The 14,165-nt window shown below is 37.0% G+C and overlaps 2 pseudogenes; one reads left to right on the top strand and one right to left on the bottom strand.

The window, feature by feature from the left end:
* Positions 1–10: 10 nt before the first annotated feature.
* On the bottom strand, positions 11–5,801 carry LOC122135677 (annotated as a pseudogene).
* A 637-nt stretch (positions 5,802–6,438) lies between these two features.
* LOC122135676 overlaps positions 6,439–14,165 on the top strand; it is a 48,681-nt pseudogene continuing 40,954 nt past the window's right edge.

Raw genomic sequence — 14,165 nt, 5'->3', positions numbered from 1 at the left:
CTACATATGGTCAAAACCCTAGACATCTGATAACGTCATTATAGTATAAATGGCCAGTGAGATGCCAAAAAACTGTTAGTGGCAAATCAGAAACAGATTTAGATCTTAAACATGTAGTTTGGATTTGGAGTCTGCAGTGCAAAGATATATGAATAAATTGAAATAATAATAAAACAGTGCTATTTGTGTGTACTACCAGAACCAAGAAATGTTCATTTTCTCTCCCAGTGTAGTTCTTAGAATGTACATGTGGCATAATAAGAGTGAAAAAATACCAGTAGTTTAGAGTGTCCATGTTCACAGGAATCCCGCAAAAGTAAAATATAAAGGCTTATTTGCACTGAAGATGACAATGATGAAGGCGAAACTGAGGGCTATTTTCCAAGGTCGACTACTCTGTGAACGAGCACTTTCTGATCCTGCTATGGACGAGCCTTGTCGACCACTCCGAACTGTAGACGCTTTGGAGCGGGCGCTGCTAGTGGACATTCTGCTGCTGAGACGACCTTAAATGGGGGGAAAAATACACGATTACCAATAGTAAAACAGTAAAAAAAATATCAACATTATTAAAAAATTGCAGCACCAATAATATTTGATAATAATAATTACGGCAGCAAATCAGCATATTAAAATGATTTCTGAAGGATCATGTGACACTAAAGACTGGAGTAATGGCTGCTGAAAATTCAGCTCTGCCATCACAGAAATAAATTACCTTTTAAAATACGTTTAAAGAGAAAACAGTTATTTTAAACTACAATAATATTTCACAATATTACTGTCACATATATGCATCTCTGATGAGCATTAATTAAAACATGTATTACATATATTTGTATGTAGATGTGGGTAACGAATAAAATGAAACTAAATTAATAATTTTCCAAAAAATCATACTGAGATGGCCGTGGTTGCATTTAGATATTGTGTTGCCATCTACCGGTAAGTTGTTCAATAATACAGTGAAAATGGTTATGTTGGTTTCATCAGATTTGAAATGGATGACTCACTGCTGGGCTCACTGGGTATGAACACATTCCTCTAGGTAATATTGGATTTTGCTGAGGTCTTCTGAGGTAAACCGCCACTTTTTTTTGCTGGCTGGGATGTCTGCTGTGGAACCAATCGCTTACGACCTCCAGGTCCCGAGGGTGACGGCAGACAGGAGATGGGAATGGAGCCGGTTGTCATTCCCTCAGGGAACTTCTGTGCAATCACTTTTAACAACCTTGTTGAGAAAAGAAAAGATACATAAAGAATAAATGGCATTAAATACAAATCTTATACTGACAGGATGAACCCACATGTATGTATTGGAGATTCCTGAGACCCCAATGATCTATGTATAAATATATGAATCTGAAAAGGACCTTGTTATTTTCCCTTCTATGAGAAGTAATTACATTTTTTCATGATGGACTTCTGAAGTTTGCTATCAGTCTCTCGTCTGACTCACCCCCTGACAACATGAAGAGATTCTCAAAGCCTCTCTCGCACATGGTGGTGGCGGCTTGACTTGCTATCCTCTCATCCTCATCATACAAAATTATAATCTTTCCCGATGCATTTTTCTGCATAGTTGTAAAAGATTTTAACAATAGTGACGGGCACGAGTACACAAGAAACTGAAATGACAAAAACCATTATTCATTCAAACACAATAACAGTGTGACTTGACTTGGGGGAAATTTTTTTTTTTTTCAACATTTGACTTTTACAATTTCAAGATACTGTTCCAATCCTATCAATTAATGAAAGCACAACAAATATTTTATTTATTTATTGTTCATGTATGAAATAAATTACTCAATTAATTCCTTCACACACACATATATAAGTTTGTATAATGATCATATATTAATAAATAATATATATAATATAATATTAATAAATATAATAGTTTTCAAACACGCACAACATGGGTTTGCAATAAAAGTTTGAGTTCTAGTGAATGAATGAATAATAAATAATACAAATTATAAAAAGTAAAAAACAACAACAACAACGAAATATGGAAGTACATTTCAAATATTTACAATAAAAAATATAATTATATATTTAAAATATATTATTAAAACTAGGAAAAACAGGAATAAAAGAGATACATAATCAAGCACTTCTTTCGTGTATGGGTTCATTGTCCTTGATAACGTCGCAATGGGGTAACTATATGCTATGAGCAAAAAACAGACATTTATTAACAGATAAAAATTAATCACTTTAATGTCTTAAAATTTCTAGGTAAGTTTCCTACCACTGATAATATGGCACTGGTCATACTGCTCTCTGTCCCGCACATCCAGCAACAGATATGGGCAGTCAGGGTAGGGGCAATCTGTGAAGCTGGAGGTAGACACTGGAGAGTTTTGGATGCTCTTCTGTCCATTCTTGTCCAGATCCATTTCTCCCACGCCACTGATAACACTATAAATGAACCCGGAGATTCTCAGTTACACCGAGTGAAGACAGTCAGGGGTTCTCACTGTTACAGGCTATATCTCATGGTTTTTCCCCCACAGGGTCTCTGAGGACAGAGTCTGATTGCACTCACTGCCCCCCTAAACAGGCTCAATAGAGCTTGGGACCATGAGAAAGCTGTCTAGCCAATCAGAACTCTTGTGAGTGCACAACAGAAGAAATGTTAGCGGGGGCATCGGTTAGATGCATAAAACTGGATATTCTGATGTGGCTGGTCGAATTAAAGAGATAGCTTTATTGGTGCTTAGTTACAAACACAAAGGTGATTCGGCTACCTTTGGAGTGTAGATCTAGGAGAAAACGCAGTGTCGCGGATTCATCATTGTGATACTCTGTGGTGGAGGATAGCGTCGGCTGGGGGGGAACCATTCGTCTGATCAGAGAGACGTCCAGGCCCGGTGATGCGGAGAAAGAAGGAATAATGAACAATGTCATCTAAAATCATATACAAAAATGAAAACAACCACAAATGATTGGTCAGGGACTTTCTATGCAGTTGCTTAAGTGGGGGGACTCCTCTAAGAAAATATGGTTGATGGAAAATATGACCATCTCGACAATATTTGGCAGTAAACACAAAAGTATTTTTTCCTCCAAGATTATTTTTTCACTCTAAATCGTTTGTCTTCTCTCACAAAAGTAATCCATTTCCAAAGAAATTTTTTGTTCACTTGCAAACTTTTAAACTTTGCGGTTCCCCCCCACCCCAGGAAATTTGCATTTTCTCAAACAACTTTTGCATTCTCTCACAAAAGTATTTAATTGTACACCTAGAAGCTTTATGTTCACTTGCAGCAAATTAACTGAATTCTTGTTAACACCATGGTTGTTAGGGTGCTATGGGGTTTGCTAAGTTTAATTCTTTTCATAGGGCTTTGTTCAAATCATTGTTCCCTAAATATAAGCAAATTATAATAAGAATAATAAGAATGATGTCAGCAAAAAATACTAATAAAAAAAAATAGAGTAACATAAAAGAAGAATTTAAACTCTACCTTCTAATCCTCGATTTCATCTTTTATTCAAATTGTCATTCTGCTGGGACACTGAAGCAACTTGGATTACCTGCACTCGAAAAAAAAAAGATAAGACATAAAAATATAAAGGGCATAACATTTTCAGGAATATATAAAAATAACACTGCTGTTCAAATGTTTATAGTCAACGATCTTTTTATTATACTTTTATTCACGCAATGACACAGTAAAAGGCATTTACAATGTTATAAAAATATTATTTCAAATGAATGAAATCAAACTTTTGCATAAACTATTAAGCAGCAAAACTCTCTTCAGCATTGATAATAATAAGAAATGTTGCTTGAGCAGCAAGGATGAACATATAAGAATGATTTCTGAAGGCTCTTGTGACAGATGGCTGCTGAAAATTTCATCTTTGCCATGATAGAATAAAATACATTAAATTATATTTAAAAAGAAGAAAACAGTCATTTTAAATTATAATAATATTCCACAAAACTAGTGTTTTTACTGTACTACAACTGAAAGTAAAGAAGATTGCTTTATTTAATCTATTATTCACGTACCAGCTGTGCAAAATGTAGTCACTTTCAGTCTTTTAAAAAAACTCGTCCTTCCTATATCTGTAGTCTGGGGACACAAAATTTACATAAGTGAGGCAATGTACAGATTGCTGCTGAACAAATTTTTTTGCAATAATTTAGATGCATTTTACCTGGATCCTGAGTGTTACCATTTCTCACTTCATCTTCATTTAAAGACAAATTCACTCCCAAAATATCAAACTCCATTTTGATACTGGTTAAACTCTCTAAACTGGACTTTAATATGCCAATTGATGCTACAAACTGAGGCGAGCTCTACCAACATCTCTTTATATCTTTGGCAAGAACTCCACAGTCACAGCCTTACCACCAAAACCACTGTAAGATGCTAATGACACCAACGATGAGGTTATGTGTGTGGTTTCATAACAGGAGCCGCCTCGGACAGAGGATATTACTAATCTACAGTACAATCACCATCCTTTGCTATGTAGCCAAAAAAAGGAAGATTGTTTATCTTGGAATCACAAGGACCCTGTAAACAGAGGCACCAACGTGGACAAAGGAGACTTTCGCTTCTTCATAAGTAAGTAAATATTCAGTAGGACAAGGTATCTAGAGACAAAATCGCTGAACCAATAGCAAGTGCCGGTTCACACAAGATGCACACAAGATGTTGTGTAATTACTTTTAATGTAAAACACCCACTGTTAGCGTTTTATCAAATGGTCAGCAAAATGTTAAAGTGTTAGAATCACCCTTTACTTCTCAATGTAAATGCACCATGACATTTTTCATTTATCAAATAGTTTTCTCCACTATAATATATGAAATTATTTAATTTATAACTTACTTTTCCTTGCCTCCTCTAGTCTCTCCATGTACTTTGTAAGACTGGAGCCTAGAAAATAAAATTAGGTTAATCATCATATACTTTTCATATATACAATGGAATATCAAAATCAAAAAAATGTTTGATGTTCACAATAAAAAACAAAAAGTGGCATATACCGTATCAAAGTCGAGTTTTTAACATTTGATATTTGGGATTAGTGGGATCCTCTTCTTTAAATACTGGGGGAAAGAAGCACCCATTTCAAGGGAAACATTTCTACAGATGAAATGCAGCGTTGTGTATCATATGATAATTATTATAAAATGAGTGGTAGCTAAAGTTATGAGTGTTTTGTCTGTTTTGTTGGTTTTTTGGGTCAGTGTAACCGGTGGTTAAACACTGGCAGTGTCTCAATCTTTGAGAAACAGGATTTCTATTGAAAACAAACATAGAGTTTGAATAGAGCAGCAAAGTGTTCATAAAAGCCACCATTAAGCTCATAATAACATTCAATTAGATTAGAAGAGAAGGTTAATTTATTGATAGACATGGGTACATATTAAAACAACATGAAAGCATCAGTGGTAAACTGGTGTGGCAGGTCAAGGTTAGACAAGGCATATGTATGTGATGGCAAACGGCTAAGGAGCAACAGCAAACGGTGTCACATTCCCTTTAACACCGCGAGCATCTCCCTATCAAAATTCCTGAGCTAGCTTTTTTAAAACGGTACAAACCTTCACATGTTTTGCTAATACAACTTTGCATTAAAAATAAAACCACTGACCTCAGAGTTGCCAATCCCCCGCTTCACTGACCATCTTCCAGCCACGCTGAGCTTCGGCGGCTTTCGACACGCTTAGCTTCCAAAATCAAAACCTCAAAGCGTGCCTCTTTTGGAGAGCAAACGCCTTTACTGATTGTGTCCGTTGATTTGATTGATCCAAGCAGTGACTGCATTCTCTACTATCTCAATGTTGAGTTCTACTAGTTTACCGTTGGGCTGATTACTAAGCAAGAGGGCCGTTATTTCCAATGGTTACAGCTGTTCTTTGCAGAGGAGCCGGTTTGACCGTTATTAATATATTATATTTTTTAAATTAGTACTATTAAAATATTTTGCAGATAGATATGTATTTTACCCTAGTAATTTCGCAAGTCAATTGTTTAAAAATATTTGTGAGGGGATATATGGTAAGTTAACTCACCTGACTCTACAGGACAGCTTAATCTTAGCAAGACAAAGCTTGCAAATTTTAGATTTAATCCTAACACGCCTTCTGTTGCATTAGGAGGGGATGGGTTACACACGGTGCCGTTTCCGTTGGTGCAGACGTTTATATGTTCCAAATTAAGTATTTAAAATTAGGGATCATAAGTTGATAAATAGTGAGAATGGAAACGGAGTTGGGGTAGTTAATTTGTCGGCGTTCTGTTCAACTAGCCGCGCTGACTCGAGGATTCTGAGCGTGATTTGTTTGGGTCTCGGTGAAACGCGGCTTGTTTGAACAGTGGCTCAACATGAAGGAGTTTCACTTATTTACTGACCAAACTGTACCAAACCCTTCAGAAGCTTTTTTTGACTTTTACCGGGATAATGGCGTCTTGTTATGGTAAGAGGGACTCACAGAAGCATTTTAAAATGCGGAACCATGGACATAATTTGTTGGTTTATTATAGCTGGTACGGTGCGAACTGTGCGGGGAAACTTTTGTGTTTATGTTTTGTATATGGGGATACAGTGACCTCGCTTAATTGACCAAAAACAATACAATTAAATAGACTAACAAAGCCACTATGGAATAAGCTTACTACCTCATGTTATTTTGTGACATGCGTTTTTTGGTTGAACATGCACCACGTGTCTGATGTTTTGAAACATGTACCATTGTATTATCATGCAATTACCGTGTTCTCCATGTAGAGCAAAATGCTATGAAATAAAATAAGAATACTGTTAGTATTAGTTAGAATGCTGTAAAATTTGGTATACCAGATTATCAATCAGTTAATCTAAAAGCAATTAATTTTTTTATTAAAAAAAAAATTAAAATAAATGTTCACTGTCACGTTATTATGTTAAAATTATCAATCGTACTGTGGGGAAAAAAAAAAACACTTGTATAAAAATAAAAAATGCAAAAAAAATAAACATTCTAATTCTGCCCGGACTTTTGGACTTCAGATTTTTCCCACCTTAGTCTTCTACAATATCCTTTTTAGGAGGATCCCACCTTGAAAGACATTTTAAAGGTCACAAAAGATGTTGTTTCCTGTGCCGATTTCAGCCCCAATAATAAACAGCTTGGTATGTCATATTTATCTTCTTTTTCCAGTCTGAGAATGAGCCCAGTTTAACCACTTGCAACTTCTCTTGCAGCTACTGGATCCTGTGACATAAGACACCTTATTGATCTGGAACCTCACTCCCACTAAAGGCCCCCCCCCCCCCCAGCCGATCTAAAGGTGCATTCGGTTGTGGTCACACAGATATCATTACAGGAGTCCATTTTTCTCCAAGTGGTTCCTTGGTGGCATCTTCATCCACGAGACCAGACAGTTCGACTGTGGTGAGGCCCAGCATGGTGAGTGATTATGTGAACAGATGCCCTATTCGAGTTTCAAATGTATTATTTGTATCTTAATGCATTATTCTCATCATGTTCATTACAGAAAAGGTGAAGCCGACTGTGTTTTAAAGCCCACACAGCAAGCAGTTCGAGAGTGTTCAGTTCTCTAGCGATGGCCAACAGGTCTGGTCACTGCATCAGATGAAAAGTCTGTGAAAGTGTGGGGTGTTGCGACCGGAAGAATTGAAGAATTACTCTACCTCTCTCAATCGGCACACCAACTGGTCGTGCGCTGTGCGAGGTTATGAGAACTATGTGTGTAAGCTTTCCGGTTTTGTTACATAAAAGTGGGATCTCTCTCACTGTCGCTTGTTGTATGTCCCTGTCAAGGTTTTCACCAGATGGTCGTCTTGTTGCTTCCTGTGCTGATGAGACAACAGGACAGTTCGCCTCTGGGATACATCGTCACGTCAGTGCATCAACATTTTCCACAGACTACGGAGGGTGAGAATTGAGTGTTGAGGTTTTTACTTAAACTTTTTTTTTTGGGAGGGGGTTCAAAATTACTGATATTTCAAATTGTCTGTTTGTAGGTCAGCAACATTCTGTTGGACTTCAATTCCAGTGGCACATGCATTTGCATCATCAGGAGCGGATTAACACATTGAAAAATCTGGGATTTTCGTACAAACAAAGTTAATACAACATACATAGGTATTAGAAAGAGATTGTTTCGACACCATACATATGGTCATTCTTTTTAAATGAGTCAAAGGACTAGTTCTTATTTTGAAAGCATTTAAATGTGAATTTGTCTTGCAGTTCATAGGTGGAGGGATTAATGCTTTTCCTTCCAATTTTTTTTTGTTTTCCCCCCTTCTGGAAACTATCTGATCAGTGGTTCAAGCGAACTAGTCAAATGAAGATCTTGGACCTATGGAGGGGAGGCTTATTGACACCCTTCCACGGCCACAAGGTGTCACCATCTTGGCTAATAGAGTTAGAAATTTGAAACCCATCTGAAACACTATAGGAATTATCCAAAAAAAAATGATAATTCTGTCAGCATCCTCATGTCATTTCAAACAAACATCCCTTTTTCATTGGGACACAAAGGAGAATTTAAAAAATATATATTTTGCCATACAGTGAACATTACGGTTTTTGTTGAAATAAACAATTCAAAAAAATTTTATTTTAATTGAAAATATTTACATATAATTTTGGTATTAAGAATTCAAAAATAAATATTCACTTTTCAGAATAATTTTATTTAATGCTACTTAATTTGATAGGTAATATTTGTTCCCTTATGTTATTGTTGTTACTTTTAATTTTTATTTTTTTTTTTACTTTCTATATTGTCTATGGTAAAGATGAAGACATTTTCCAAATAAATGAATTATCTTTAAAGAAAGTTAAATTATTAATTATTTATTTTTTTCCAGTTTTGGAGCTTTAGAGACATGATCATAAACTGTCATTGATAGCAGAGTCAAATAATTATTTTTTTTTTTTACAAAAAAATACTTCTAAAGCATGTATTATTCTTAGTTAATGTTAATTATCAGCATTAGGTCAGAATGTTATTTAGTGAACCTGAGCTAGCAATGAATAACAATGGAACAGTTGTATTTTTTATTAATACTAATATTAACAAAGATGAATAAAACGGTAACAAATGTATTGCTCATTGTTAGTTTAATGTTACATGATGTTAACTAATTGGACCTTATTGTAAAGTTTTACTGAAAAAAAAACAAAACAAAAACAACAACGCAGCAAACAGGTTTAGATTGACATGTTTCATTGTGGGGGTGAAACTTTCCTTTAATTTGATGTGTATTTAGTCCTAAAGTCCTGGAATTTAAACCCCCTCTTTAAAGGAAAGGCTATATAAATGTGCCCCCCCCTCCCCTCCCCGTTCTCAGGGGTCCAGTGTTGGCTGTGGCGTTTTCTCGAGACGGAGATCTTGTTTTGACTCAGGAGGTGCTGACTCTCAGGTAATTGTGATCTAATAATGCTTGTTTTACTGGCCAATCACATCAGGCAGATATCACCTGTTGCTGATCGTCTTGGTTCAGGTTCCTGATGTGGAAGACCAACTTCGATTTTCGCTGAAATTTACAAAGATTCTGTTGAGCAGGCATAGAAAACGAGTCACATCCAGATCCACCTCCACACCTGATGGACATTTACCCCCCGATCCACAATCAACCGACACAGTGCTCAGAATGGCACAGTAGAGGTCGTGGCCACAACTGCACTGCTACTACAATACCCATGTGTATCTCTAACAGTACTGACTTTCCCCTCGGGGGTCGGTACAGCAGCGTCACACTGTAAATTAATCCAGTGCATATCAGTCAGTATGTTTTGCTACATTCGGGTTTGTAATAATCAACTTGTTGGTGTCAATGCTCTCATTCGTTTAGATTCAATCCATTGTTGATGATACCCAGTCTGGTGAACCCTCAGGGGTTGAAGTGGGCCGTGTTCTTTTCCTCCACAGCGAAAAAGAAGGGGGAGCGGTAAGATCTGAACTCTGACAGGAACTGATTAATGTTGGTCAGACGTAGTTTCAGTCAACCACCAGGGGGGAAAATATAGGCCCTAGCTAATGTTGAACAGTGTACTGTCACTGCAGTCACTGACACTCTTTTGTCATGTTTCCTTTTAAATCATCACTCCTTATTTCATCAGTATTTATTAGTATTTTCAACATTTTATGGTTGTGTCTACTCCATTCACTTATGTTCTCCGGCAAATATCGTTCACTTTCTAATACAGTAGGTTCTACAAATCGGAGACCACATTTAAAATCTAGCATGTTGTCATGAAACAAAAAATGGGGACAAAATCTTCAGAAATGATGCAGTTCATGTTAATTTTCCAATTTATGGTTTTCATTAAAATTTTTTGAACCCAACTGTATAATTATAACGAATAAGACACATGATTACTATTATTGTGGCAGATTAAAAAAAAAAAAATTCAAAATTCGGATTGTTTAATATATTCAGCTCAGCACGTGTGGTTTGTGTGGCTGGCAGCTCTCCAAACCTTTCTAATTTACTGCGTGCCTTGTGTTCTGATCCGAATTATGGGAATGTCTTCGTGCTTCTGTGCAAAAAGCTGCGCTTTTCTGCTTTACAAGCGGATTGAGGAAATGCTGCGAGACGGCACGCAAACAGACTGTGGGTGCCTCTCATGTTTACGGAAGTCTCTTTCTCTGGCCCTTTCCCCCTCTCTCTCTCTTGTTTTTTATTTATTTATTATTTATTTTTGAGCGCAGTGATTCGGCTTGTGTTGAGAGTAGCTTGAGCATGAAACACAAAAACACACTGAGCACACACACGTGCCTAAAGCTGGGCTCTGATGTGACCTCACTTTGCCGCGGAGCCATAGACTAATAATAGACTCCTCCACACTGTGACTAGCTCTCTCCTCACTCACTGTCCTCTCTCTCCCTCTCTTCCATTTGTCCATTTTGTCTGTACACACTGTACTGCATAGAAAAAACAATTGTCTGGCTTGGACGCCTGCACACTCATTGACTAGTAGATTAGTTCTGACACTAGGACTCACTGGATACTGTGTTGATCATGTGACTTCAGTTGCTTCAGGTCGTGTAGGTGCAGCGGTGTCACTGCCCTTATTATGAAGTCCTAGCTAGTGTTGCAATGCATCTTTAACCACATTCATTGTTTTTGCAAGTCCCTTCTGGATTGATTCGATTCACAAGCTTTAAATTCAGTTCCAATTTATTCAGTTTGATTAGATTTTGCTATAATTTGGGTGTATTTTGTTTGTTATGACAAGACATGAAAGACATTAGATTTCTTGCTAATGCTGGTAAATAGTACACAAACGGGTAGTGTTTCACACAGTTTTGAACCGGTGAACCTTTCTTTTTTTAAATCTAGTCATTAATATAACCAGCTCATAGGAGTCATTTGTTTGTGAATCAAACTACATTGGGTGAGCAGGCCTCTTCCCAGAAAACAAAAAAGGGCTGCCCAAAGCGGCATGGTACATGGTGAGTCATTCACATGAGGTAAACATTAACCCACTGACTAGTCAGATGCTTTCTGAATGAAAGTTTGACTAGGAAAAATTAGCCATAAAGCACGTGTTTACTTTTTCCTTTTTCACACTTAACAACGTTTGGCACAGTCCAGTCCAGGATGCCCTCCCGAATCCAGGGCACATTTACAGGGGAAACCCTGTCATTACCTGGCCTTGAGCATCCCACAGTCCAAACTAGGACAGAGTTTCCTCATTCTGCTTCCTGGCTTTGTGCGTGGGAGCAGAGAACAGGAGGAAGTGGGACGGCAGAGAGAAGTATGACCCGTGGCGCCTTTTTGTGTGACGCTTCCTGCCATCACTTCCTCTTGACTGATTCTCTGGATTCCTTTCAGTTTTTGAAGGAGAGAGAGAGTGTTTGTGTGTGTGTGCAGTGGATGCGATCTTCAATCGGTGGGAACTCTTAGCATCTTGGCCCTTGTTGACTCCCTTTGATGCATTAGGTCTTGCCATGCATAGGCAAACAGGAGCAAACGCCAGAGGCATCCGGCCTGAATAAGCAAGGAAAGGACCACGACCCAAAGGACCCCGAGAGCACCTCAAACGTCACGGGCAAAAGTATTAGCTTGCGTTTCAAATAACTCCTAGGTCTGGTGGTTAGCAGTGGTTAGTTGCATCCCACTCCCACAACAGTTCACGCGCAAACGTTCTACTGTCAGTAAAAAGCGGGGTAAAAAAACCCCCCCCCCCACCATATATATATATAGATATATATATATCTATATATATATAATATCCTACCCATATATATATATATATATCCCGCTAATATATATATATATATATAATATTATATTATGATATATATATCATAGATGTTTTATTAAATAATCTAAAAATATTCTGTTTCAGTAATATTTATCGATTTTCTCACTTGTATCGATATGTTTTGTTTCTTTTGAGCATTCTCAGTACAGTGCAAAAGAGATTGAGGTAGTCGGAATCCAATTACAAAAAATTTAATCACAATATATTGAAACTTGTATCACATGGTGAGGTAGTTGTCGAGATGTGTATGTGTATGGTAAAAAATATTGTTGATAACTGTGTTTGTCATGATTGTAAGTCATTTGCAAAAATTATAATATTGTTTTATATATTATTTTAATTACAAACAAGAATTAATTATTTTAATGTTCAATTTTTATATGAATAATTGTAATTTTTATGAATATCACAACAGCAGTATTTAAATGAATTATTCAGCAGTACGCTGCTATCCAGCACAGTTCCAGCAGCTTAGGAAGTGTGATGTGAAGCCATTCTACAATTTAGCTATAAATCAAATCCAAATGGGATGCCAAACAGAAGGTCATTTTGTGCTCTTTATACAGTAAAATTTAATTATACTGAAGCTCCGCAGTGGTGAATTATCACATTTTTTGTACAATATAAATAGGTCCTCCTTTTATTAGTTGTCTTTAAATACCATGTACTTGCATCAAAAAAATGAGTTGTTTGGTACAATGTGTTCATTTTGTATTGCAAAAAATCTAGATGGTATTTACAGAAATTAAATATAGATGTAATTACATACAGTTTTTTTTTAAATAAAAGTACAATGTAAAACATGTATGTACATAAGTGCATTATATCAAATTATTAATTTAAACTGTTAGTACATAGTAGTTAAAGACAAGTATGTGAAAAGTGATTTTTTTTTTAGTTTTTGCATTTTCAAGTGCTTTAAAATTTGTACTTAAATCAACATAAATTAACAGTTAAACTAATCAAGTAAAAACCCTGAAAATGAAACTTAATTTTGCTGAACTGTTTTAATTTTATATATCATATAGCTGATTACATTACATGCAACTCAGTGTGTGCATGTTTGTTTGAGGGTCTGTAAATGTGTGCACACCACCTGGTATTATGTTTCTGAAGGTTGCTTGTAGGGGTGACAGACAGGAAGCAGGCAAAGAGCCTCTTCCTGTGTTGTGAAGAGCAGGAGATTGTGTGGCCGCGAGGTGAGGATACTCGCTTGAAGGCCTGCCACCGGCTCCGGTGACAAGACATGACATGACGGAAGTAAATCACTAAAGATAGCATGGCCCAGGGGAAGGTTCACTTTCCACCGGGAGTGCTTTGAGAAAGATAGCCTTACAGGGAGAGAGAGTAGGACTTGCCATTTCTCAACCAAAAAAAACAAGAGCCGTCAGCAGGAAGTGCTCATTGATTTGAATCACATTGCATTGGGAGAGACATCCGATGCATTGTTGTGCTTTTTCGAGCTGTTTACTCTACCTATAAGGTGAAACATTCATCACACCTTGTCACTGCTGAAATGTAGGTGTTAAAGTGTGGAAATATGTGTTATGGTTATGCAACCGCAGTCGTGTTATTACAGATTTCCTTTTGTTATGTGGGCGGCATCAGCACTGGTGTAATTGCACCTTTTTCTGGATTCTCCTGAAAGTGTAAACTGAGGCAGATAATTGAAAAGGTCAATGCAAAAGTCTCATCCGTCCATAATCCCCTGCATTGACCCAGGGACCTCAGGCAGGGACTCGGGCAGACAAACAGGCGCTTTCACATCAAAGACACAGGAACCCGGGCAGGTTCATCACTTATTTAGTGTAGGGCGCACCCGGAACTCAGTGTGTCCGCCTTAATATTTCATCTCATTTCTCGCCCATTGTGTCCGTCTACCCCCTCTTCCTTTCTTTTT

This window comes from Cyprinus carpio, chromosome A25, assembly GCF_018340385.1.
Source record: "Cyprinus carpio isolate SPL01 chromosome A25, ASM1834038v1, whole genome shotgun sequence".
NCBI classification, from domain to species: domain Eukaryota; kingdom Metazoa; phylum Chordata; class Actinopteri; order Cypriniformes; family Cyprinidae; genus Cyprinus; species Cyprinus carpio.
This window is presented reverse-complemented; position numbering and strand designations above follow the sequence as displayed.